Source organism: Myxocyprinus asiaticus, chromosome 6, assembly GCF_019703515.2.
Source record: "Myxocyprinus asiaticus isolate MX2 ecotype Aquarium Trade chromosome 6, UBuf_Myxa_2, whole genome shotgun sequence".
Lineage (NCBI taxonomy): Eukaryota > Metazoa > Chordata > Actinopteri > Cypriniformes > Catostomidae > Myxocyprinus > Myxocyprinus asiaticus.
The window spans coordinates 248,548-274,753 of NC_059349.1; the positions used below are offsets into that span (position 1 = coordinate 248,548).

At 39.2% G+C, this 26,206-nt stretch overlaps 1 protein-coding gene across 3 annotated transcripts in view; it reads right to left on the minus strand.

Moving 5' to 3' along the window:
• LOC127442853 (zinc finger protein 521-like) overlaps positions 1-15,557 on the minus strand; it is a 263,975-nt gene extending 248,418 nt beyond the window's left edge. For 2 of the 3 annotated variants that reach the window (XR_007897530.1, XM_051701090.1), the window contains exon 1: positions 15,398-15,417. The gene's annotated coding sequence lies outside the window, so the exon portion shown is untranslated. Of the gene's footprint in view, positions 1-15,397 lie in introns of all 3 variants that reach the window. The other variant, XM_051701091.1, reaches the window with a different exon arrangement.
• Between the last annotated feature and the right edge of the window lie 10,649 nt (positions 15,558-26,206).

A 26,206-nucleotide genomic window follows, 5' to 3' on the forward strand; every position in this document is an offset into this window, starting at 1 on the left:
GATTAATGTACAGTAGCAATAAGTTTTGTTAAAATATATTCATTTATATACAGGTGCATCTCAATAAATTAGAATGTCGTGGAAAAGTTAATTTATTTCAGTAATTCAACTCAAATTGTGAAACTCGTGTATTAAATAAATTCAATGCACACACACTGAAGTAGTTTAAGTCTTTGGTTCTTTTAATTGTGATGATTTTGGCTCACATTTAACAAAAACCCACCAATTCACTATCTCAAAAAATTAGAATATGGTGACATGCCAATCAGCTAATCAACTCAAAACACCTGCAAAGGTTTCCTGAGCCTTCAAAATGGTCTCTCAGTTTGGTTCACTAGGCTACACAATCATGGGGAAGACTGCTGATCTGACAGTTGTCCAGAAGACAATCATTGACACCCTTCACAAGGAGGGTAAGCCACAAACATTCATTGCCAAAGAAGCTGGCTGTTCACAGAGTGCTGTATCCAAGCATGTTAACAGAAAGTTGAGTGGAAGGAAAAAGTGTGGAAGAAAAAGATGCACAACCAACTGAGAGAACCGCAGCCTTATGATTGTCAAGCAAAATCGATTCAAGAATTTGGGTGAACTTCACAAGGAATGGACTGAGGCTGGGGTCAAGGCATCAAGAGCCACCACACACAGACGTGTCAAGGAATTTGGCTACAGTTGTCGTATTCCACTCCTGAACCACAGACAACGTCAGAGGCGTCTTACCTGGGCTAAGGAGAAGAAGAACTGGACTGTTGCCCAGTGTTCCAAAGTCCTCTTTTCAGATGAGAGCAAGTTTTGTATTTCATTTGGAAACCAAGGTCCTAGAGTCTGGAGGAAGGGTGGAGAAGCTCATAGCCCAAGTTGCTTGAAGTCCAGTGTTAAGTTTCCACAGTCTGTGACGATTTGGGGTGCAATGTCATCTGCTGGTGTTGGTCCATTGTGTTTTTTGAAAACCAAAGTCACTGCACCCGTTTACCAAGAAATTTTGGAGCACTTCATGCTTCCTTCTGCTGACCAGCTTTTTAAAGATGCTGATTTCATTTTCCAGCAGGATTTGGCACCTGCCCACACTGCCAAAAGCACCAAAATTTGGTTAAATGACCATGGTGTTGGTGTGCTTGACTGGCCAGCAAACTCACCAGACCTGAACCCCATAGAGAATCTATGGGGTATTGTCAAGAGGAAAATGAGAAACAAGAGACCAAAAAATGCAGATGAGCTGAAGGCCACTGTCAAAGAAACCTGGGCTTCCATACCACCTCAACAGTGCCACAAACTGATCACCTCCATGCCACGCCGAATTGAGGCAGTAATTAAAGCAAAAGGAGCCCCTACCAAGTATTGAGTACATGTACAGTAAATGAACATACTTTCCTGAAGGCCAACAATTCACTAAAAAAATTTTTTATTGGTCTTATGATGTATTCTAATTTTTTGAGATTGAGGTTTTTGTTAAATGTGAGACAAAATCATCAAAATTAAAAGAACAAAAGACTTAAACTACTTCAGTCTGTGTGCACTGAATTTATTTAATACACGAGTTTCACAATTTGAGTTTGAATTACTGAAATAAATGAACTTTTCCACGACATTCTAATTTATTGGGATGCACCTGTATATTGTAAAGCCACTATTCCTACACCTACTCCTAAACCTAACCATAATCATTTATTAAGCATATAAAATAGCAGGCAGATAAATTTAATCACAATAATTTATTCAGAAAAATGGCAAAATTCAGTACAAAAGTAGTCCAAAGGGTGATGCGCTGCATCCGATGTGCTCCCTGATGGCATACAATAGATTTGTTGTGTCCCATGACAAACAAAAATAAAACTAAAAGATTAATAAATGATTAAACGATTACAGAGATTTTATTCTTTTTAACATTTTAAAGTTTAGTCTTGGTTAAAGTGATTTAATCCTTTGTATTATAACGTTGTATAGGGCAGCAGAAATCACACAGAACTGAATGAAACCATTAAAATGTCATATTATGTCAACTGCATTACATAAACGTGATGGCATTTAACTAATCTCATTGATTATAGATTAAATTTAACAGATCAATTCAATGAATTATTCAATATTAAACATTTCAAACAGTACACGTAAACATTTGTAAATTTCTATAGGTGTTAATATGTAAAATGATGACGTTTACATGCTGTCAATACGTCAATATTGTACGTTTCGAGGGGCCTGGGTTGCTCAACGAGTATTGATGCTGATTTCCACCCCAGTCGCGAGGACCTACTAAGTAGTTGGAATTGGGCATTCCAAATTGGGAGAAAAAATGGTTACAAATTTTTAACAAATATTACACGTTTCGTGTCTATGCAAAAGTAAAACAATGTACGTTTGCTAGAACCAAACTTTATGTAAGAGTACATACGAGTTCTCATGAGATCACATTGGTTAGTTGGTTTGTCAATTTAAAATTTTACAATTGTTTGACAATTTTAAAAAGCCTGTAAACTTTCAAAAATGTAGTTCATATTTTTTTTTTTTCCTCAGCAATTTAACCATTCTCAGTACATTTTTTTAGAGTATACTGTAATTACTGGCTGTTAGATTCAGTTGCAATTTTTAATGATTTATTTAAAACAATATAGTAAATTGTGTCTGTGTATGTGATTTACAAAAACATTTCAATAGACCTGTTAAAAATACATCATAATCTGCAGCAAAGCTTCAAATTTGTCCTGATTGATCAAGATTTGAACCCGTGTCACTATTTTTACTGACAATATGACTTACCACTGGACCAGTGTCTCATCTGTAATTATTCATTCACTTTGTCGGAGAAAGTTACTTAGACTATTAGTTCATCAAGCCGTTTTTCATTATAAAGAAATAAAAGCAATTGAAAGTATATTATTGACACGTATAAACATATGATAGTTTAGTGTTGCAAATAAAAGAATTCAACATGCGATTTACTACTCTGACAAATGTAATCGCCAGTTCCCATTCAAACAAATCAACGTTAACATGTTACTCTTAACTGTGTCAAATTCATTAGAACAGACATCGATAAAAAAAACGGTTTAATAATGATACCAAAATGTTTTATAATGTACAAAACGTCTTTTCTTTGCTCCTTGACAATTCACATTAAACAAATCTGCTGAAAAGGCAAGTAAAATTATTCACGTGCACGCGCACATCCCCAGTTAACACGATCCCCAGTTGATCCATAACACCGTCGGTACCACAATGTTTTTCATGAAATACAGTTGTATGTATGTACCTAATGTTTAAACAGCACAATGCTGGTAAGAGACCAAGACATAATCAAGACACAACCGTCAAAGACTGCCACCTCTTGGGGCTATTTACTCCGAACGTGTCTGTCTTTTTCTATGTAAACATGTGCTAGACGGTCGTCTTTGACAGCTGTGCTGTGTCTCGCTGTTTTTTCAGCATCTTGTGCAGTAACAATGCATTTGTTTAGACACTGTGTCAATTTAAAAGAAATTCAACCTTTAAAATGTTTCGAGACACACTTGTTGCACGTGCCGTGCCTAAATGTGGCTCTGCTGCTCTCAGGTGTAGCCTTGTTGCACAAGGAAGTAACGTACGACTTGGAACGTCTTCACCCGTTTGCCTACAGAAGTCAAGAAAGAAGATTTCTCTTCCCTCTTCAACCGTGTCGACTTCCGCCAGACCGCTGAGAATCAGCAGCCATACTGCCCACCGACAGAGCGAGGAAACAGCCTCCCGTCATCACCTGAGCCTCGAGGAACCAAGTCGGAGTCAAACGATGGACAAACACACATTCTACCCGCGTCCTCACGCGATTTAAGCAAGAGGTTTACGGCTGGGCAGAGATAGATTATTATAGTGTGTTATTCTTGTGCATCAAGGTTATTGCTTGTACAGTTTACGGACTGCCGAGTCTGCTCACTGCTGCTAATAATACTCAAGGTATTACTGTAACGTACCGTTACGTTCACCAGGTCCTCCGAACTCCTCAAAGGAACATGGCACTGAACCCCCGTCAGCATGACTAGATGATGTACCCCCTCCCGTTAACGCCAAAATTTACTTTGTAGGTTGGGAAAGGGGAACAGGGGAGTCCAAGTTGCTCCCCAAAACAGTCACTCCTAACATGCCACACCCTCCTTTTCTGACCTTCTTGGGCGATCTGGGCCATAAGGGCAATGCCCAACACGTATACACATCAGTAGTGGTAAGGGGGTGCATCAGCTCCCACGCACTACTCGACACTGGTTCTGAAATAAGACTGATGGGTTCCAACACCTTCGCAGAGGTGGCTAGAGCAACGCCCTCCCTCGGCAAACCATTGCAGATCGAGACCTGCAACGTAAGCATCACAAGCTACACGCCAGATAAGTTGTCTATCACAAAACGGGCCTGGATCAACATTACCTTTCAAGGGATGATGCTAGTACACCCTGTTTACATATGTCCTATTAATACGGAACCACTGTTAATTGGCCAGGACCTACTGGACCGACTAGCTCCACTAATCGACTACCATCGTGGACACGTGGGCTTGGTCCAGAAAACAGGTCGCCATCCTCCAGGAGTCAAGAGGACCCCTACCAATGATCATGCCCCACTCCAGAACCAAGACATCAGGTTCCCGTGGTCCCACCTCCAGGGTGATTGGATTGGACCAGTCCCTAAATCCTTATGAGGTAACAAGTACCTCCTCACGTTTACCTGTGCTTTCGCCAAGTGGCTGGAATGCCTCCCTGCCCTTGGCGACATGGCAGCGGCAACCGCAGTCCTGCTGCTGAACCATGTGTTCAACTGCTGGGGTTACCCCTCTCCGTTGATTCGGATCGAGGCACCCATTTCACCTCAAGCGTCACGACTACCATGTATGAAATCAAAGGCGTGAAAGTCAACTTCCACATCCCATACCATCCCCAGTCATCTGGACAGGTCGAACGTGCGAACCACACCATTATCAACATGCTTAAGAAGTATGTTAACAGCAATTGCAGAGATTGGGATGTGAAACTCCCCCTGGTGCTGATGTCCATTAGGTCTACTCCACACCACAGGAATCATAGCATTCGAAATGACAACTGGAAGAGAAATGACTCTTCCGCTACACCTTCTGTACCTCCCCGAAGACGTCAGTGTTGCAACCGCCTATACGGTGCACCAATATGTGATGGACCTGTGTGACCATCTTCGGGCCACATTTGCATGGGCCCAGAAGAACTTGGAAGCCAATGTCAAGGGATCCAAAACCTACTATGACAGGAAAGCATCTCACCGTGAGTACCAAGTCGGCGACAAGGTACTCTATTTCAGGTTCACCAAACCGGCAGGAATCTCTAAAAAGTTCCTACCAAGTTGGTCAGGCCCCTCGAGATAGTGGGAAAGCTCTCACCAGTAGCCTACCGCATCAGGGTCTCAAAACCAAGCCAAACACCGTCATACAAATGGGTCCACTCAAATCAGATTAAGCTCTTCAAGCCATTTTCACTCCAAAGGAGAGAAGACGCACCACAGTAGCACCATAAGGATAGCTGCATGCCTCAACCATCCCGTCGCCATGCACTAACTCAGTCAACAGTCTGAGTGGTGGAAGGATTCCAGCATACCTGGTCTCCCTAGACCTTTTCGAACAAATCCTTAGATTTGCTACTACCTCCGTTGTGCAACCTTCATAGATACACCTGGCATATAGTCTTGGCAGTGCAATTCCAATCCAAGTAAATCCTCAGAACCTCGAAATAGGATTCATCCTCAATCTACCCATCATAGAAAGGCAGAATATATACCGACTAAAGTCCGTACTGAATGTTGGTTTTCAGAGAGGTAACACACCATTCACCTCAAAACCCCACCAACAATGGCTTACCACGATGAGGCCCCTCGCGCTACCTTATCCCTAACCTAAGCATGTGTACCAAGAGGAAGGTCATTCATTGGGTTTGTTCAAGCAACCCCTTTGTTAGAAAGGTGACTACCTACCTCTGCGGCCTAAGAGCCGGATCCCCTGAACAAAAGTGTCAAGGTAGCATGTCTGTCAAAGATGAAGGAACAGAGACCAGGATAGAGCGAGCAGGCAATCGCTGGCTTTTTAACACGCCAACCACCGAAATTCTAATGTCATACAACTGCCATGATACAGTCACTAAACTAACGCTACCAAACCAGACGGTGTTCTTAATGGTTCCCCAAGGAGCCACCGTGCACATTGATGATATTGTCCTCCATCATCTCAACGTCGACAAACATGACACAGAAATTGAGATCATGGATGCATTTAGAGGTCACAACCTCACCATTGATGCCACCCTTTAACAGCAGCTTCAGGCTGAAGGGACGAAATTAGTGAAGTTCAGTTTCAAACCTACTGGCTTGACCACTATATTTCCTAGTCACAGGCAGATCATCATCTTACCAAGAACACCCTATCAGTTTGGTCGCAGTCGGGGTCCTCCTTAGTGGTTGGATCATCACAGCAATTATTGCACACGCCATGTACAGGTATATTCAACACCTACAGGCCAGACTGGACTCCCTCCTCCACGTACAGCCGCATTTTACACACCAGTCTGAGCTCATCCCACAGGTTAACACCAATCATTTCCAAAGATAAGCCATTTAACCTCTGACCCTCCTTTCCTTTCCTCTAACGTTTTGGTCCTAGTAACCATTGTCAGGTTCTACTTTGATTTTGTGTTATGACCAAAGAACAAGAAAGGACTGTGTTACGGTTAATGCTGTGCCTACCTATAACTTGAAGTGTTTGTTTATGTGTGATGAATATAGTTTTAGACTTAGCTAGATGTTCTGTGTCCAGATGTGCCTCAATCTCTGTCCAGACGATAAAGCCGCTGTGAACTCTAATGAACTGTATGGACTGTGCAACCGTTTTCTTTTCTATCAGGAATACATGGACGGCATAACCCACAGGTTACTGTGAACCGACAAGAACTGTCCAGCCCTTCAGTTGCTCTAAAGACTCTGGACAACAACCAACTCTTCAGACAAAAGGGGGGAATGTTGGGCCTCATGTATTCAGATATAAGACAAAGGCAGGCCTTCATACAGTCATAACGCCTGACTGAGGCCTACATACGTACAATAAATACATACATAAAGCCAAACTACAACAATCGCGCCAAAATCAAACAAAGGGAGTCCAAAAAAAGACTACAAATCCCACAAAGCATTGTTCACTTTACACCTATGTGTGTACCGAACACGCTATCAGATCCGAAGGAGACCGCCGAGCAATCCGCATCTTCACCCGTTTGCCTGCAAAAGTGAAGAAAGATTTCTCTTCCCTCTTCAACCGACTTGACTTCGCTGATTTCTCTGCCAGCCCGCCAAGAATCAGCAGCCGTACCGCCTGCCGACAGAGCGAAGATGACCTCCTGTCATCACCTGAGCCTCGAGGAACCGAGTCGGAGTCACACATTCTACCCGCGTCCTCACGCAATTCAAGAGGTTTACATCTAGGCAGAGATAGATTATAGTGTGTTATTCTTGTGTATCAAGGTTATTGCTTGTAAAGTTTACGGACCATCGAGTCCACTCATTGCTGCTAATAATACTCAAGGTATTACTGTAATGTACTGTTATCATGAATGTGATTTGTTGAGTTGTCGTCCAACCACGTTAGACTGTTGTGTATTTCTGCAATCGCGGGTGAGACCGGCACACTGAGTTTATCCATTAAAGAACCAAAGACCGTGGGACAGTTTGCGAGCCGTTCACCACATCTCTGAGTGATAAACTAACAGCTGCTTTCTCTCCCACGATCACGAAACCGGCTTCGGTGCCGTCACTCTGTTCTTTCTCTCACTCTCGTACTAACTGCACACACACGCTACCACTCACAAACATACCCGCACACACATTTGGCTAGTAGATAACTTGGCGATAAAGCTCACCTTTGTCCCTAAGTTACCGTACAAGCGGAGACACATGCTAAATGGGCAAACGCCATTAACCAGTCTCTCTCCGCCCACATTTGCGGCCATACTCTCTGGCCGGAAACCTCGCGTGACATACTCGCGCGAGAGCCACGTCCGCCATTTTGTGTGCGTCACTCCTTACAAACGCACACACCCATTCATTCATTCACACACACACACATAACCTTCCTCTCATGTATTATAGGCTTATTTTGTTACCATATCTAATCTTGTTACTGTTTAGTTTGTAGTTGGAAGACGGATGTTTACTGACTGCATGGTATTGATTATTAATTGATATTACTGCAGGGGCGCAACTACACATTTCCGAGCGGGTATGCAAAACAAAATGTTGTACCCCATGGGGGGGTGGGAGGGTGTCATCCATTATAAGCGTTGAGCAGGGGGGGTGGGGGGGGTTGATATTGGAGGGGTCGAGGAGGCCGATTGCACCACCTTTAGTGAGCCGCTGGCGCCCCCCTTTACATGTCACCCCTATGCATTGCATACTTTGCATATATGGTTTTTGCGCCTCTGTATTACTGCATCAATAAACTTGGTTATACTTTAAAGAGAAGTGTTTTGGTTTGTTTTGCATACACCTGTGTCAAGGGCTGGCAGGGGATGTCAGTGCTCGGATTCAAGCCTTCATTGTTTTCCTTTTGAATGTCGATGTTCTCCGGACGGCGACCTTCCTAAGAGAACAATCCTATATTGAGACTGCTATACTGTCTGTCCCTGATTCCAGGATGGTGCCCAGGCGATATTAATCCTTATTATTATTCTATTGAATTTGATAATTGATGGTTATCTGTGATGATTATTGATTTAAAGGAATAAAAAGCTAACACTGATTCTAATCAATGTTCTATTGATTTTAATAATTAATAACTATCTTTGATAATTATTAATTATTGCTAATAACCAAACCCGCTCCTGAACGTAGCGCACAACATTACCCATGGCTCTATTCAAACCAGCAATTTGTTTGCACTAAGCACACAGTAAAATATCCCATAAAAAGAAATAATTTAAATAAAGAAAAGACAGTGAGCCAGTTTTTTTATATTGTTTTTAATATTATGCATACATTTTTTTAACTGTACCTGGTTTTCTTAACCCTTGTGTTGTGTTTGTTTTGTGCTGACACATTTTGTGTTTTTGGTCAGAAATGACTGGCCCACTAGGATGGTTTATCTATCTCTCATATTGCATATATTATCACAATGCATTAGATCTTTTTATCAACTTCTTTTTTAATAACTATGACAGGTTTGGCCTCCTTTTTTGAACATATTTTTAAAATATATATATTTTTATTGATAGAAGGATTCATTAAACTGAGCTCATTCTGGGCTTGTTGGGGGCAAACAAACAAAAATAATAATAATTACATAAATTAATAACCTCTTGCTTGATCTTAACAAAATTGGTGTCATTATAGAATCTGGACTTTACAGTGCATATAGCAGATCCTACCAATTTTTAAATAATGCTTTTTAATTAGCTGACAAACAAGAACTGTTTCGTTCTCATCATTTGCAAATTTGTTATCACAACAATTATATTCAGTGTTGGTAAAACCATTAAGAAGATGAGATAGCCCTGTGTTATGTATCGTTGGAAAGGTCACTATATGTAGAATGCAATGAGCAAATTTGTTTCACTCAGAGGCCAAACCGCAGTGAGTATTAGTGTATGAAATTCCCACAGACAAACATAAATATAATAAACAAGAGTGTCTTTTTGTCACATTTTCCTTATTACTTCCTTAAACATACATAGAACATAGACAATGACATATCGTAACTTACAGCAGACTATCCCGATTTAAACGAGCCCAAACACAAAATAATGTGATAGATCTTGAAATATTCACTAAAGAGTGTACATGGAAAGACGATGCAAAAAAGGGTGCTCAACACACACTGTGTGTGTGTGTGTGTGTATTGAGTATTGTGTGCACACATATCCGAGGACTTTGTGTGGGCAAACACACATCCACATATGTGCTCATCTAAAGGACTGGGATGCTCCTGAACACTTAATATTTCTTTATATTATTTTTTTAGTCTAATGTATTCATTTCCAATGGCCAGTCATTTTTGACCGGAACCACAACAATTGTAAAAAAGTTAAATAAAAAAAAAAAAAAAGATGTAAAGAAAATGGTCCAATTTTTGGTGTGTGTTTTCAGGTACCATATGTGAACAAAGTCAAGGAATTTTAATCCAATTGGATTAAGTAAAAAAATAAAAAAATTAAAAAAGTAGTCCGGGTAAAAATGACCAGAACACAACATAAGGGTTAATGTACATTATTCCACGTGTATTTATATCACTATACCTTGTGTTACTTGTGTTATATTATCCAGACATTAATCCATGTATTATAAAAAGAGAAGTTGGGTTCGGGAGACCGTTTGGAATATACTCGTTGCAAAATACATTTGCAAATAAATATGCAATAGCACTCTTTACTCATCTCACTCTCATAAAAAACAGATACTCCTCAAAATGCATCAACACCATGGAAAGCACATAATGAAACAGTTATGCCAAATTAGATAAATAAATGCTTTAACAGCATTTAATATATTAATCTCTAGCATTGACAGCTGGGCAGGGCAGGAGACTGGTATAAATGTGTCTAAAACAGCAACAGCGCACACTACTGTACAGGGGGTGAAATAGTTTGTTTCATGTTTTTACGGACTTTAAAGGTGAATAAACCTTTAGCTGGAAGTTCGTCTTATTAAAATCGTCACGTATTTGATGTGAACAGGCATTAAGTCATCATCAGTGCTTGGTACACATCCAAAATTTGAATGCTCATTTTAGCATTATTTAGCAGAGTTTAAGATAAACTGCTGCTGACAGTACATTACATTCACAATTTCAATTAATAAACATTAACCTAAAGAGCATACATTTGAGAGAATGTGAGCATGTCAAGAAACCATTTTTAAGACTCTAATTCTAAAAAAATAAAAAATAAATAAAAAAGTATGATGGAAAATCATCTTTTTTCAAAAAAATGTTCTTGCCTCTGTATTGTTTCCTGACATCCAAAACATCTGAAACCCAAAGGACAACTTTGAAAATCTCTGACAAACTTAAAATATTTTAACAGTTCGACCATTTTTCTTAAAAAATATATTTTCACACATAGACTTAAGTGTTTGGAGAGCAGCATTAGTGTTGTGATAAGTGTTGTGCCCCTGTAGTGTTGAAAGCTGACAGACCCTGTGGTAACAGTAACCTCATACATATGAGCTTTAAAATAAACACATGAGAACTGACATTTACATGAGACAAATGAACCATCAGATCCTCTGGACTAACTCATGACCTGATTACTGCTCAACTCCTCAGGGACACACTGCATGTCAGGTGACTTTCATCTATTGAAACTCCACAGCTCACATACACAGACCTAAAATTTGGTGCGGTATTGCACACAATTCTAATAATTCCAGCAAGTTCCACTTGACATCCGCAGCCTTCTTGGGGCATTAATGAGAGAAGCTCAATTACACTTCCTAGCACTTGACGCATGTGCAGAGCGTGTGTACAGCACATGAACATGTACAACACATATGCATGTTCTGCGCATGTGTCATGCTCAAGGGAGTGTAATCAAGCTGCTCATGAACATGCCAAGTATACTGAGTCAAGATTTACAATGAAAAAGGAGTTACATTTTGGTCTGTTTCTCACTCAAAACCATTGTATCACTTAGAAGACGGGGGTTTGCGAACCTCTGGTGTTACATGAGGGAATAGAAGGTTCATGAGAGGATGAAAATCAGATGCGTACAAATATTTCTGTCATTTGGCAAATTTTAAATACATTGACGGATGATTCCAAATGTTGTCTATCATTTAACAAATAAAACATCAAGAAAGACCCAAGTGCATCAATTTTCCTTTTAACCATCCTTGTGTCCATGTGGCTTACTCTCTCTCACTCTCTATCCCTGCACATGTATGTGTGTGCGAGACACTATTTAATGATAAGTAAATGTCATGCTACTCTCCATAAAGTGTGATTAAAACTTGCATAAGATTAGTTTCTCGATTGCCAAGACACATTTCATGAAACAATTCACCATTTTCAAACACTGACTTCAAATGACACAAAAATCCAGCAAACACACAAACTATTGCACTGCGCACAACACATTAGTTGAATCAATTCAAAATACTGCTACAAAAAACCTCTATCAACCAGGGAGAATTTTGCAAGTCAATCTCTATGTTTTGTGGTTATAGCACATAATACTGTATAAAATATGGAAGTGTTCAAAAAGTGTTTTTGAGACTGAGAGTAACTCTACATTACAGTACTCTAAAGTAATGCTGGGTGGAAATCACTGTCAAAAATATTTTTCAATGACTCCATACTACAGTAAAAAAAATAATAAAATAAAGTACAGATAAATTAGCATAAACTAAGGAATGTAATATACAGTAAAAATAATACTACTCTGCATTGTAAGATGCTCCTCAGTTTTGCAGAAATACAGTACATGACAGTAGAACCAGTACTGTCAGGTTAGACAAAGTAGACATCCATTTTCACAAATTATCAGAGCAAGTGTCATGAACATGTGATACATGCATTACACAGTACAGTATATGGCCTCTAAACTGCAATAATGTAGTAGAGAAGCCCAGTAGATTTACTACTTGTCTAAAATAAGTTTTAGTTACTGCAGTTGCTGTGGCTGTTTTCTTGTCTGAAGGTTTACGTAAATGGTAGATGTAACTGTAAAACGACTCAGATTTTTTGCCCAGATTTGTTGTACCATCCAAAAAAACAGTCAACCAGAATACTGTAGAGCAAATATAATAAGGGAAAACTGTTTAACCTGCCCCTTTATCTTCCTCTTCCCCTCTGTCTGCTGTCTTTCTGCCTTCCATATCTTCAAACATTGTTAAAATTCATTTTCCAAAGCACATAATCACCTGTGGCCATTTTTATTTATCCTGAAATTCTGACTGGTGTGTGAAATATTTTGCTGCTTAGTGTTTACGTATGGAGTTCATTTTATGCCTTGAGTGAATTATTTTGAGTGCTTGTGCTTTCTGAATAAGAACATGGTTAATCCTGTGGAAAATTAGGGCATTTCTGTGTAGAGTTTTTCAGAAAATATTAAACAAACTGGAACATGTGTGAAAACAGAAGAATTGTGTTTATAGTTTTGAAAAATGTGTCTTTGTTTTGAGAGTTTAAGTAATATTTAAGGTAAATGGGCCAAAAGAATCAGTTAGCAATTGAGAAATACTGTAAGCATACAATATAAAGATGATGCAATACTGTCAATCTAGCCGTTTTTTTTTTTTTTTCTTCTTCATCTTCTTCTTCAATATAATAAAACACTTTTTTTTCCTTTTGCATCTGGCCAACAATTGGGTGACCATATGTCCTCTTTTTCCCAGACATGTCCTCTTTTTCGGACCTAAACAATGCGTCTTGCCGGGTTTTCTACATTTGCGAAAATGTCCAGGATTCGGCTTTAGTTGCATTATGATGTGCATCTGGTCTAATACTTCATTGTGTGTGCATGCATATTTGAATTGCTTTAACCCCTCTTTGTAAGTCCCGCCTGCTCGCACACCAATTGGTCGATCATAAGAGGCTTGCAGCGACTATTGGCCAAATTCCTGCCTGTCAATCTCTCCGCGAACGCGCGAAGCGCTGTTGTGTTCAGCATCAAACAGTTGCTTGACAGTAGTAGCCAATGACAGCTGAGTAGAAACAATGCCCAAACGAAAGTGCAAATTTACAGAAGATTTGCACAAAAATTCCCATGCTTTCATCCAGGTCAAGATCCGTGGGAAGCAGAATGCATGACATGTAAAGCTGGCACTTATGTGTCAGTTGCTAATAAAGGTGCAAGTGATTTAGAAGCACACATTAGCTCTGCGAAGAATAAAGGATCAGCAAAAGGTGAAAGTTCATCAGGTAAATTAACAGACTACTTTTTGCGACCTGGTAAAACTGTTATCACATTGCTTCATTTTCCATGGCCATTCAAAATAATAGTAATAAATGAAGGTACACTCATGGCATCAAATATTATATTTTAGTACATGGACATTCAAAAGAATGTTGGAAATGTTTATTTATTTATGTAATGCTAACAGAATGTCTTTTTCACTGTATTAAAGTTTGCATTCATAGTTACACTGTTTTGAACCTTATTATTCCACACCCAAAAGGTGTCCTCTTTTTGGAAAACCAGAATATGGTCACCCTAGCCAAAAATAAGAAATGTTGGTCACCCCTGTGATACACATTCAACACTTACACTTACAGAATATTTACCTGATGGAGAATGTGTGAGTGTGTGTGTGTGTGTGTGTGTGTGTGTGTGTGTGTGTGTGTGTGTGTGTGTGTACACACATGGGCTAAGTCAAAACCATGATTCTGAGATTTGCACATACACAAATACATACAGATGAAATGTGTTAATACATGTCACAATATAGCAAATGGTCAGTATGGTACATGCAGAAATCAAATTCTCATCAAGTGAACGTCAAATAAACTCATTTCATTACAGAGCTCTAGTCACGTGATGTGTCACTCTAACCTTTCGTGCCAATTTAACATCCAGGTCATATCATTCAATAACACTTATCATATATCGTCATTATCTTAAACTATTCAACATGACGCTACACCCTTAGATATAAAACACAAGGTTAAGTGATTAAGATTTATATTCGGTTTCTGTTCCTGATTCATTTTGATCTTTGTAAGTAGGCTACATCAGGCAGATCGATCAAGAAAACATTTGATTTTTCGTAATTATTTTTGAAACTCACGCAGTCCAAATGAAGCGCTTCTGCGATCATAATATCGCTGTTTGCGTTCTATATCGCATGCGTGTCTTATAAAATTCCTGATTTGGTCTCTTGAAAAGCCGTTACAGGTATGGAGGACCAGCACTTACCTTTCAGAGCTCTTGGTTTGGCTTGTTTGCGGCGCGACATCCTACAGAAACCCGCTGAATACCATAAATGTATATCCTTTTATGAAATCAGAATTAAGCTAATTCAGTCTAACGTGACATTACTGCATCTATTAACCGTAAAACCACAGTGTTATCGGTAAATTCCAGCGTAGCTTAATCTGTTTAAAACAGCTTAAGTGTTCAAATATCATAATTATCTAGTAATGTCCTCAGAGATAACGGAAACGCGCTTAAAATTCGTACACGTTTGATTTTATGATATTTTGTAATTGCGCGTAACAGACCTCAACATGTTGCTGTATGTGAGCAAAAAAAAAAAAAAACAAACAAAAAAAATAAATAAATAGCAGTAAAGCAAAAAACGAGTAAAAATAATTATTTCCTCACATTGGCACAGGCTGAAGACTGTAAGAGAGTGCCTGTGTTCTAATTTAATGTGACAATGAGCACCGAGGAAGAAAAGAATCAGAGAGGAAGAAGTTCGCTCCCTCCTCATCACCAACCTGAGAGGTCTCGATCTGCGCTGTCGCTCCGGTAGTCCACATAATAATGGAAAATGGAAGCGAGGCCCCCAAAGCCATGCGGACGGCTCCAGAGGGGGCCCCTTCCATGCGGGGACGCGCTCTGAGCGCAATCACGGAGGAAATCATTGTCAGCCTGCTGCTCTCACACACTGACAGAGAGGTATGATTAAAATCCTAGGGACGTCCACAAGACCTGGCGTCTGGATCCAGGGAATCGCCGGATCAGAAGACCCGCTTTTCAATTGCGTCTTAAGCGGGCGGACTTGTCCCCCTTCTGGTAGACAAGACTCATCGTGTAGCCTAGTTGTGTTTCCAGACACAGCAGCAGGAGAATTATTGGCTACAGTTTTGTGGAAATGTTAAAGTAAAATATTTAGTTGTGTATTATGCTTCAGGTAGGCCTATTATAAGAATAAGGTTGTTTCATGTATAAAAGTCTATATATTATAAATGCTCTCTGTAATTTGCTTTCTTTCAAGTTCAAACTTTAAACCTCAGACTTAAGGTCAACATGAAATAAGAATGTATTTTTTAAATACAAATTCCTGCTCATATTGGGAATGATTCATGAGTGCATTTTCTTCTTTTTTTTTTTTTTTTTTTTTTTTTGTCTTTAATCTTTCACCAAAAGAACCGGCTCTGTCTCTGAAACAGACCCTTTTTTGTTTGTTTGTTTGACATCAACCCATAAAATGGGTTTTGAATGCCATATCATGTTTACTTTATGGGTATTCACACTGGGTGACTTCTTGCTGCAAATGTTTGTGACAAGACACTCACCTTCATGTCATTCCAAACCCACGTCTTTCTCTCTTATGCACACCACAAATGGAGATGTTTTATTGAATATCACAGCCCATCTTTTCAGTACAGTAGCAGAGAATAGTGCCTCAATTTAATGCTGAATTATGTCATTTCTGTGACATGACACTATCCTAAGCAAACTGTGTTACAAAAATAACATTGTTTTCAAATCAATTTCTTGAATACACTGTCTATCTGCCATTGGTTGAACAAACAGATAGTCCTGCCACCAAACTCATGCCATTGGTCGAGTCAATGTTACTTGTGTCGGGCGATCCAGTCCACACAAACAAACAGATGAATGTTTGAAAGTGCCACAGTGTTTACACTTTTCTGGGAAATCAATTTACAAATGGTTTAAGTATAGTTGTCTATGTATATTAAGCTGAGATATGAGAAAGTATTTTCACATCGAAAACATAACACACTCCAGCTTTTAAAAAGGACCCAAAAGTATCATAAAAGTAGTGTTTAAAGTGTTTAGTGCTAAAAACAACTCATGTTCTCCCATGAACACACATGCCACAGTGAATAAGCTTCTCTCATGCACTCATGAACAAGCAACAGATTTCAAGATTTTCGTTGATAAAGGGGCATCCACTATGTGGATAGTGCTTCATTTTAAAGCTTAAATCATTACTCAGTTTTCCTAAAAATTTTCATAAAAGCAGTCATAACTCTTCTGAAGGCATACAATAAAACACACAATCATTTTTCAACGAAAATGCCATTGTAGCGAAAAGACAGGCAGTGATATTGATTAACTGGGGGGGGGGACTGACTGACGCATAAGATAGGGGCCCTATTTTGAGAGAAATGCCTTAAGTCATAAGTGCAAAGTTAATGGGCATGGCCATGAAGTTTTGGTATTTTCATGGAAGCATGTGCTAAGTCAACGCGCAAGTGGGTGTGGTGAAACTGCGCGCGCAAAGTACAAAAAGTCGTGACTAAGTGCAATTGTTGGGCCTCATGTATTCAGATAGAAGACAAAGGCAGGCCTAACACAAGTCATAAAACCTAACTCAGCCCCCACACATTCCATGTCATAAATTTTACTGATAAAAATTGCGCCAAAATTAAACAAAGGGAGTCCAAAACAGACTACAAATCCATGAAGCCTTGCTCACTAAAGGATCGAACTCTCAACTCTTATTGGATGACGCACACAACAGAACCTCCCTCAAACATGATATCATCAGGAGTTGAAATACCTCTGAAATGTTTCGTGAGTTACTTCCAGCGACTTTGTTCACCGAATATAGACGTAGCTTTTTTTGCTGCTCTCTGGTGCAACCTCGTGGCACAAGGAAGTAACGTCCGACTTGAAACTGTGGCCATACAATCTCCATCTCGCTGGACGAGTTGAGATTACTCTGTGTTCAACCAAACACTCTTAACGGATCCGAAGGAGACCGCCGAGCAATTCGCATCTTCATCCGTTTGCCTACAGAAGTGAAGAGATTAAAGATTTCTCTTCCATCTTCAATCAAGTCGACATTTCTGAGTTCTCCGCCAGCCTGCCGAGAATCAACAGCCGTACCGCCCGCCGACAATCAACAGCTGTACCGCCCGCCGACAGAGCGAGGAAATGGCCTCCCGTCATCACCTGAGCCTCAAGGAACCGGGTCAAAGTTAAAGGACGGAGGAACACACATTCTACCTGTGTCCTCATGCGATTCAAGTAAGAGGTTTACGTCTGGGCAGAGATAGAATATTATAGCGTGTTATTCTTGTGTTTCAAGGTTTTTGCTTGTACAGTTTACAGACCGCCATGTTCGTTCATTATTAATACTCAGGGTATTAATTATCACAAATTTGTTTTGCTGTATTGTGGTCCAACCAAATTGGATTGTGCAATTTCGCCATCGCGGGTGAGACAGAAACTGAGTTCATCCATTAAAGAGTCAAATAACGCAGGACTTTTACGAGCCCCGCTCGTAAAACCGCGTCTCTGAGTGATGAACACAACTGCTTTCTCTCCCACTATCGCGAAATCGGCTTTAGGGCTGTCACTTAATCCTCTCTCTCTCTCTCTCTCTTACTAATCACACACACACACACACTGTCACACACACACACCTTATGTGTTATAGGATTATTTGATTTCCATATCTAATCATATCACTGTTTAGTTTGTAGTTGTAAGTCAGAAGTTTATTGACAGCGTTATATTAATTATTAATCGATATTACTGCATAAATAAACTTTGTTTATATTACAAAGAGAAGTGTTTTGGTTTGTTTTGCATACATCTGTGTCATGCTGACGGGATGTTAGTGCTCGGATTCAAACCTTCATTCATTGTTTTTTTTTCCCGAATGTCGGGATCTTCGGACGTCGATTTTCCTAAGAAAACAATCTAATATTGAGACTGTTATACTATCTGGTTATTTGTCCCTGATTTCAGGGTGGTGCCCCGTCAATGTTAATCCTTATTAATATTCTATTGATTTTTGATAATTGATAATTATCTTTGATGATTGTTGAATTTGAATGATCAATAAGCTAGTATTAATTTTAATTAATGTTTCATCGATGTTAACAATTAACGATTATCTTTGATAACTGTTGATTTAAAGGATTTAAAAAAGCTAACATTGATTCTCATCAATGTTCTATTGATTTTAATAATTAATAATTATCTTTGATAATTATTAATTATTGCTAATAACCAAACTTGCTCCTAAACGTAGCACACTACATTTACTGGAGCCCCATATGAGGTTTTAATGAGTTAGATCCAATTAATTAATTTAAATATTAATTAATAACTACAGAAATAATTATTAATTATTTCTGATAGTAACACTGATCTAAACAACTGGTAAAGCCCTACACAATTTAATTCTGAGGTTCTTCGCCATGTATTCCAGCATCTGCATCATATTACATAGCCCATTCCCTCAAGCACCAACGATTTAAACAAAGACAGCACATTAATAAGAAGTTGGTAGTGCAAATGAATTAGAAGATTTCAAATGAACGTTCTTTTGTGCATTAAATGTGTCCTTAATAAATGTCAGGCATATTTCTATGACAATAACACGCTCCTTTTATACACATGGAAAATGTGATTCTCATCAGAATTGGGATGTATGCTCCATTAAATTAAGTAATTATTATTAATTATGTTCATCTACTGACACACAAATCATGGCTAGTATTATTAGTATAAAATATAATAAAAATAAATGAAATGTCAAAAAAAAAAAAAAAAAAAATCACACTAAATCCAAACATTTTACTCTCTCCAACTTCTTCCACCGGCCCCTTTTGCAGTGACATAAAAAAATCACTCTAGGACAACAGGTGGAAATTTGCTAGTCAAAATTAAATCATAAATACAATTGTAAATATACAACAATAATAATAAATATTAACATAACAATAAAAATAAAAAAAAATTATTGAAAAAATAAGCCATGACCTCTAGAAAGTTTAACATATATCTCATAATTTTTTGTTTCAACAAACGGCTTCAACAGCGATCGTCAAGGACATTATTTGATGTTCTGTACTTTCGGACATGAAATTTATTACTACCTGCTGGTGAAATCTCCAAACTGCAAATGCAGGTACTGAATTTGGACTGTGCGCTGAGTTAAGAGGTGTTATTGAAACATCTAAGCGCAATGACATATTTCTCAGGAAAGTAGCAAATTGCGCTTTGTGCCACTTCACTAACATACAATACACCCTCAGTTTACACACCTACACCCACAAACACTCCCTCCCATGCCCACCCGTACTTTGCACTGGCATGAAAATTGCACTTAGAATTAGTGCTCTCACGAAAATTGGATAATACGATTCATGTGTTTTTACTGATTAGATTGCTGTCTGACTGAATAAGTACATTCCATTTACACTTGACCACATCAATGTTTCTCCACCAAACAGATATAAATCTTCAATTTCCGCATTATATGCAAATAAAACAGTTCACTTCAATGAATACGCTAATGCCAGGCAGTGAATGTATAAGATGTGTGGCACCTCGAGCTCCACCACGAGGCCCCACCTGCCGGTACGTCCGACAATATTGTCCCTTTGGTCCCCCTTGCGCGGAACTTGGACACGTGGCTTGTGCTTTCCAATCCGTTGCGATGGCTGGTCCGGACCGTCCGACTCGGCTACACAATTCAGTTCGCCAGGCGTCCGCCCAGGTTCAGCGGTGTCCACTTCACCTTGGTGAAGGACGAAAACGCTGCTACCTTGCACGGAGATCGCTACCCTCCTACGGAAGGTCGCAATAGAACCTGTCCCTCCGTCCGAGATGAAGAAGGGGTTTTGCAGCACCTACTTCATCATACCGAAAAAAAGGCGGTGGGTTGCGGCCAATCTTGGACCTGCGAGTACTGAACTGGGCTTTACACAGACTCCCGTTCAAGATGCTGAGGCAAAAACGCATTCTGGTGAGCGTCCAGCATCAAGATTGGTTCGCGGCGGTAGACTTGAAGGACGCGTACTTCCACGTCTCGATTCTTCCTCGACACAGACCCTTCTTGCGGTATGCATTCGAGGGTCAGGCATATCAGTACAAGGTCCTCCCTCGAACTGGTCTCCAGGCACGTCGTGGTCACGACAGACACCACCAAAACAGGCTGGGGCGCTGTTTGCAATGGGCATGCTGCCGCCGGCTTGTGGATGGGCCTGCGACTGCATTGGCACATCAACTGCCTCGAGTTGTTGGCAACTGTGTTGCTGTGTCTGGTGCGCGCTTTACACATCTATTTGGATCGCACGCAGAGCTTTAGATCTCTGAGCAGCTCTTTATCTGCGTTGGTGCACAGCGGAAAGGAAGCGCTGTCTCCAAGCAGAGGATCACCCACTGGCTCATTGACGCCATAACTATGGCATATCATGCCCAGGACATGCTGCCCCCGGTAGGGCTACGAGCCCTGTCTACCAGGGGTGTAGCGGCCTCCTGGGCCCTGGCCAGGGGTGCCTCTCTAACAGACATTTGCAGAGCAGCAGGCTGGGCAACACCCAACACCCTTGCAAGGTTCTACAACCTCCGGGTGGAACCGGTTTCATCCCAGGTAGTGGCACGCAATACAAGCGGATAAGCCCGGGATAGCCGGCCGGGTGTATCGCTTGCACATAGCACCTTCCACCTCCTTTTGAGCTGAAGACTTGCGCCATTAATTCCCAGTAGTGTTCACAAGTTTTGTTTCCTGGTTGACTTCCTCCGAGCCCTGTGGCAGTCGAGTTTTCGGAGAGACTCGCTGCCGGCCCAGTACACGTGCTAACTAAGAGCCTTGTTCTGGGGTAGGTGCTCCACATGTGGCAGTTCCCTGTAAGGCTAACCCCATGCGATATATATCTTCTGCTAATTCGTTTCCCTGTTGGCAAACTGCGTCTTCCTTGGGCAGAGCCCCTCTGCCTCAGTCTCCATGTTTTTAGTAATTCCTCCCCATTGGGTAGGATCTACCTTGAAGACTCTCCACATGGTCAGAAAGACCATGTGACGTATTCTTCCACTTAAATATCCCCCCCTCTCTTTGGGCGAGGTGTGGTCTCCACGGTGTCTTACCCTTGGGAGGGACACCCCCCGACTAGACCTGGCAGCCCAGTCGGATAATCCCCCTTCTTTTTTAGGGAGTGGAAAAAAGAGAAGGGGAAAAGAGGCCACGACTGGGTTAAGCCTGTCTCTATCTCTTGAGTAGTCGACTTGTCCCCAAGGGCCGTTCGACACTCATAACTATGTTGGGGGAGGTTACGTGTCAACCTGGTGTGCTGGCTATGAGACACACAGTAGTCTGTCCACCACACACCGCCAGTTCACGTAACACAGTTCAGCCAATTGTGACGTTTCGTATAGGGACCCCTAGTGTCACTACATCGACACAACGTCAAATGAGTGACAGATAGGGAATGTCATGGTTACTTGTGTAACCTCCGTTCCCTGATGGAGAGAACGAGACGTTGTGTCCCTCCTGCCACAACGCTGAACTACCCGCTGAAATGGCCGGACCTTATATCGGCTCATCAGTATAAAACCTGAATGAGTGGTTGCATTCCAGCTCCTTTTATACTCGTATGTCCGGGGGAGTGGCATACAAATACCACTCGCCAATTTTCATTGGCCTTTTATCAAAGACCAGAGGTGTCTCGGGCTCCCAAGAGTGACCCCTAGTGTCACTACATCGACACGTCTCGTTCCCTCCATCAGGGAATGGGGGCTACACAAGTAACCATGACGTTCTTTTGTTTGGAAAAGAGAACAGGTAAGCAGGTCGCGCAATATACATGGTAAACGTAGTGATTGATATTTGATTGTTAGACACATTAGGTAAGGAGTATGCACCACCCCTTGTATTTTTGTGTTTCCCTTAGTTAGAGTAGGTCATGTAGAGCATCGTGTACACTTAAGAAATCAGGTTTCTTTGTTTTCTACATTTTCCTTTTCGTAGGCAGATTAGAGGGCTTGTGAAATTAGATTAAGGGAATTATTTTTGTTTTTTATTTGTTCTTTGATTTGATGACACTCAGGTTCCTTTTTCCTGTGTTATGTCTTTACTACTTTTTGTTGTTGCACTAATTACACTGTAAATAGCTCATTCTGCACCTCATTCTAGTTGGTTTGGCTTATTGTAATAAATCTAACATCATTTGACACTTATACCTATGCGTCATGGCTGTCTCTGATTCTCTGCTTGCAACCAGCAATAATGTAAAATATGAGCATTACGTTCATTTCCCCTAAACCTTTAAAAAATTCCTAACACCTAATAATCACCTTATTTTCTTTATTCATGCCTAATACTGCTGGTAATTGATCAGCCAGTGTGGTAGACAAAATACAATTTAGCAAGTGTTTTAAAATTAAAAATAACATTTTATAAACTACTACCACTGTTTCTGTTTCATCTGTACATGTGTTTATGTATTGAGTATTTTATATATTTTAATGCTTTTATTATTTGTATGAAACGACATACTATATAAGTTATGTCTTATAAATGACAAGCCAAAGCATATCATTTAAAGGGTTTGTATTAGTGCTCAGTCGATTAACATTTTTAATCACATTAATCACATAATTTTTCATGGTTAATCACGATTAATCACAGATTTGGAAAGTGCAGAAATTTTACTCAATATATACTTTCCCTGTCAAAATGCACTTTATTCCTTTATAGAAAAGAAAAGAAAACAATATGTAACAATAATTCTTTACAATTTTACGAACAAAGCATTCCAAAATATAAAAATATAAATGCACTAAAATAGTACCATTTCAAGTAACTTTAAATGTTTCCCGAAGTATAAGTGAGAGGTTGACTAATTGAAAGAACTATGCAACCATGCACATTAATATATATATATATATATATATATTACTTATTATATTACGTATTTAAAAACAAAATATAAGTAACTGTTCCACTACAGTTATAATTTAAATCATTGGTAATTAGAATACAGTTACATTCAAAAAGTATTTTGATTACTGAAGAGATTACTTTGCATTTTATTGTCATTTGTTTAATTTAATATTTAGTCCTTTCAGATGGAAAACATTTATACATATAAATGATGCGATCCAAAGTGCATTTGAACAGCGATGAAACACTTTCTTATGATGTGTTACATTCATACGAGCAGACAGAGAAGTAAGTTTGAAGTAAGTTTGGAGCAGAAGAAATAGAAATAAACCTTGTGTAAATTGTCAGCTTCACGCTAAGCTAAAATGCTATTTCTAGCCATTTTACATGCACATGTTACCAGGCACGATCATATTTTTTATCAAGAAAATTCACGTTAGATCATAATTTCTTTTTTTTTTAGTAAGACCTTTGATATTAGGGCAAACATCATATTCTTGATAATAATTTTTGTATTGTTTTCATGTAAAAATGTCTAAAAATCCTTAAAACAAGATCAGTGTGATTTATCTTGTTTTAGAAACAACACTGCATAAGATATTTAGGTTTCATAAAAAAAAGTATGCCCACCTCTTCAGACACTACTAGACCACTGAGTAGCTATTAATATTAATTATAGTATGTGAAGTATGCCATTGTGAACGCAGTCCATGAAACACATGTAACCGTTGTCACATTGTGAGTCTGGCCAGTCACGAATAAGATGTGTCGTCATTCAGAGCTCATGCAGCTGCTTTCAAGAAACTGCAGCGGATGTGCCAGGCGGCTGGTCTCAAATTGTTCTTACGGTACTTTAATGGCATACATCACGGTGATGCTGCAGTGGCACCGTCTCAAGTCAGACAAAATTGCAAATCGGCATGCACTGCTTCAAGTCCAGCGCCAATCGGTCTTCCCAGCACTGCATTAAGTCGAACACACTTAGTGTTTAGTTTCAGCTTTGTCAGCGATCTTCATATAATTAAATGAAGATAAAAAATGTGTCTCTCTGTGATGGAACGACATGCCCCTCCCTTGGATAGCAATCCAATCAGCAAAAACACATGGAGTGACCAAGTGTAAATTGTATTATTATTTTTATTATTATTATTATTATTATTATTATTTTTTGACTAAGTAGGCAAAATAAACTCTATTCAAAAGTGTCATTTCTGAAGTGTCAAAACAGAGATACACTAAACACCTATGATATTTGTGTTTTACTGTCAAATAACATCAAATTTACACATAATATATATATATATATATATATATATATATATATATATATATATATATATATATATATATATATATTTATTATTATTATTATTATTATTATTATTATTATATTTTTAAACCATCTCAATGTAATATAAATTAAATAAATTTTTTACTATAGGCATCTGGTTCACACATTAAACATCCAAAATTAATCTGCCCAAAATCCCACAAGGAACGCATTTTCATAACAGGAGTAAATGGGTGATAAATCAGGACATAACTGTGCCCTTTACAGTAATATGATTTAGTTAATTAGTTAGATATTAATTTAATTAGTCAAACTGTCCCTAAAGTGAAAATTATGCAAAAACTTTTGGCTATAACTGTGAGACCCAACCTGAACCTTACTAATATCTAAAAAAAAATCAAAAATGAATTTCACCCACTACATTATGAATTCAGGAAAAACACAACAAACCCACTAATTCCACGAATGTTTAATATGTTTAACATCTACATTATATGTGACAAATTTAAATGCTTCTAAACCATTAATTATTACAAAAACAAAAGTAAGAATTATTACTTTTGTGGTCTCATCTCAAGGATTTCATGTGATAATCTATATTTTTTTACCTAATAGATTTTAGCACTATATTGTGAAATAAATAAGGTCAGTTTATGTCAGTTTAGCTGAGCAGTTGCTGTCTTACATCAGCACCAGGGCTTTTTGGACTGTGATGTGATGACCTATATAATTATATGATTTGTATAATATTTTCACAAAAGTAATTTCACAACTTTACGATGCCTTTAAATGATGAGAAATCTCTTTAAATATGTGTAGTCTCCTGCTAGAACATTCCCCATTACATCAGACAAAAGCGCAAACAAAGCATGATCAAAGAATGCAAGATTGATATGATTTTGCTGTTTGCTGCATTCACAGGTTTGCAGGATGTAAACATGTTTTGTATGTGGTTTGGTTCTGTCAAGGGGTCTCTGTTGTCTTTGGATTGAATATGAGCTGTGCACTGGGCCCCTACATGCTGTCAAACTCTCTCCCCAAATCTGAAGCTCTTTTATACCCGCAGCCCCCAGCGTTCTACACAAACAAAAACAAACATTGTTCCAAACCCTCACGGACTTCTCCAACTTTCATTAGGAACAACACTTTTCCTAGTCTTCTAGTGTGGTGTAGTTCGCAGCACAGAAACTTGTCACATTTGTTATGAGAAATGTGCCAAACTTGCTTTAATGACTTGAAAATGGCACATTTTAATCCATTAAAAAAGCATGAGATTTTGTAAGAAGCACTCTTGCTGCATTATCATTATGGTGTGGAGCAGAGGAAAGACACTGTAGACTCTACAGTCTACTGTTTTAATTA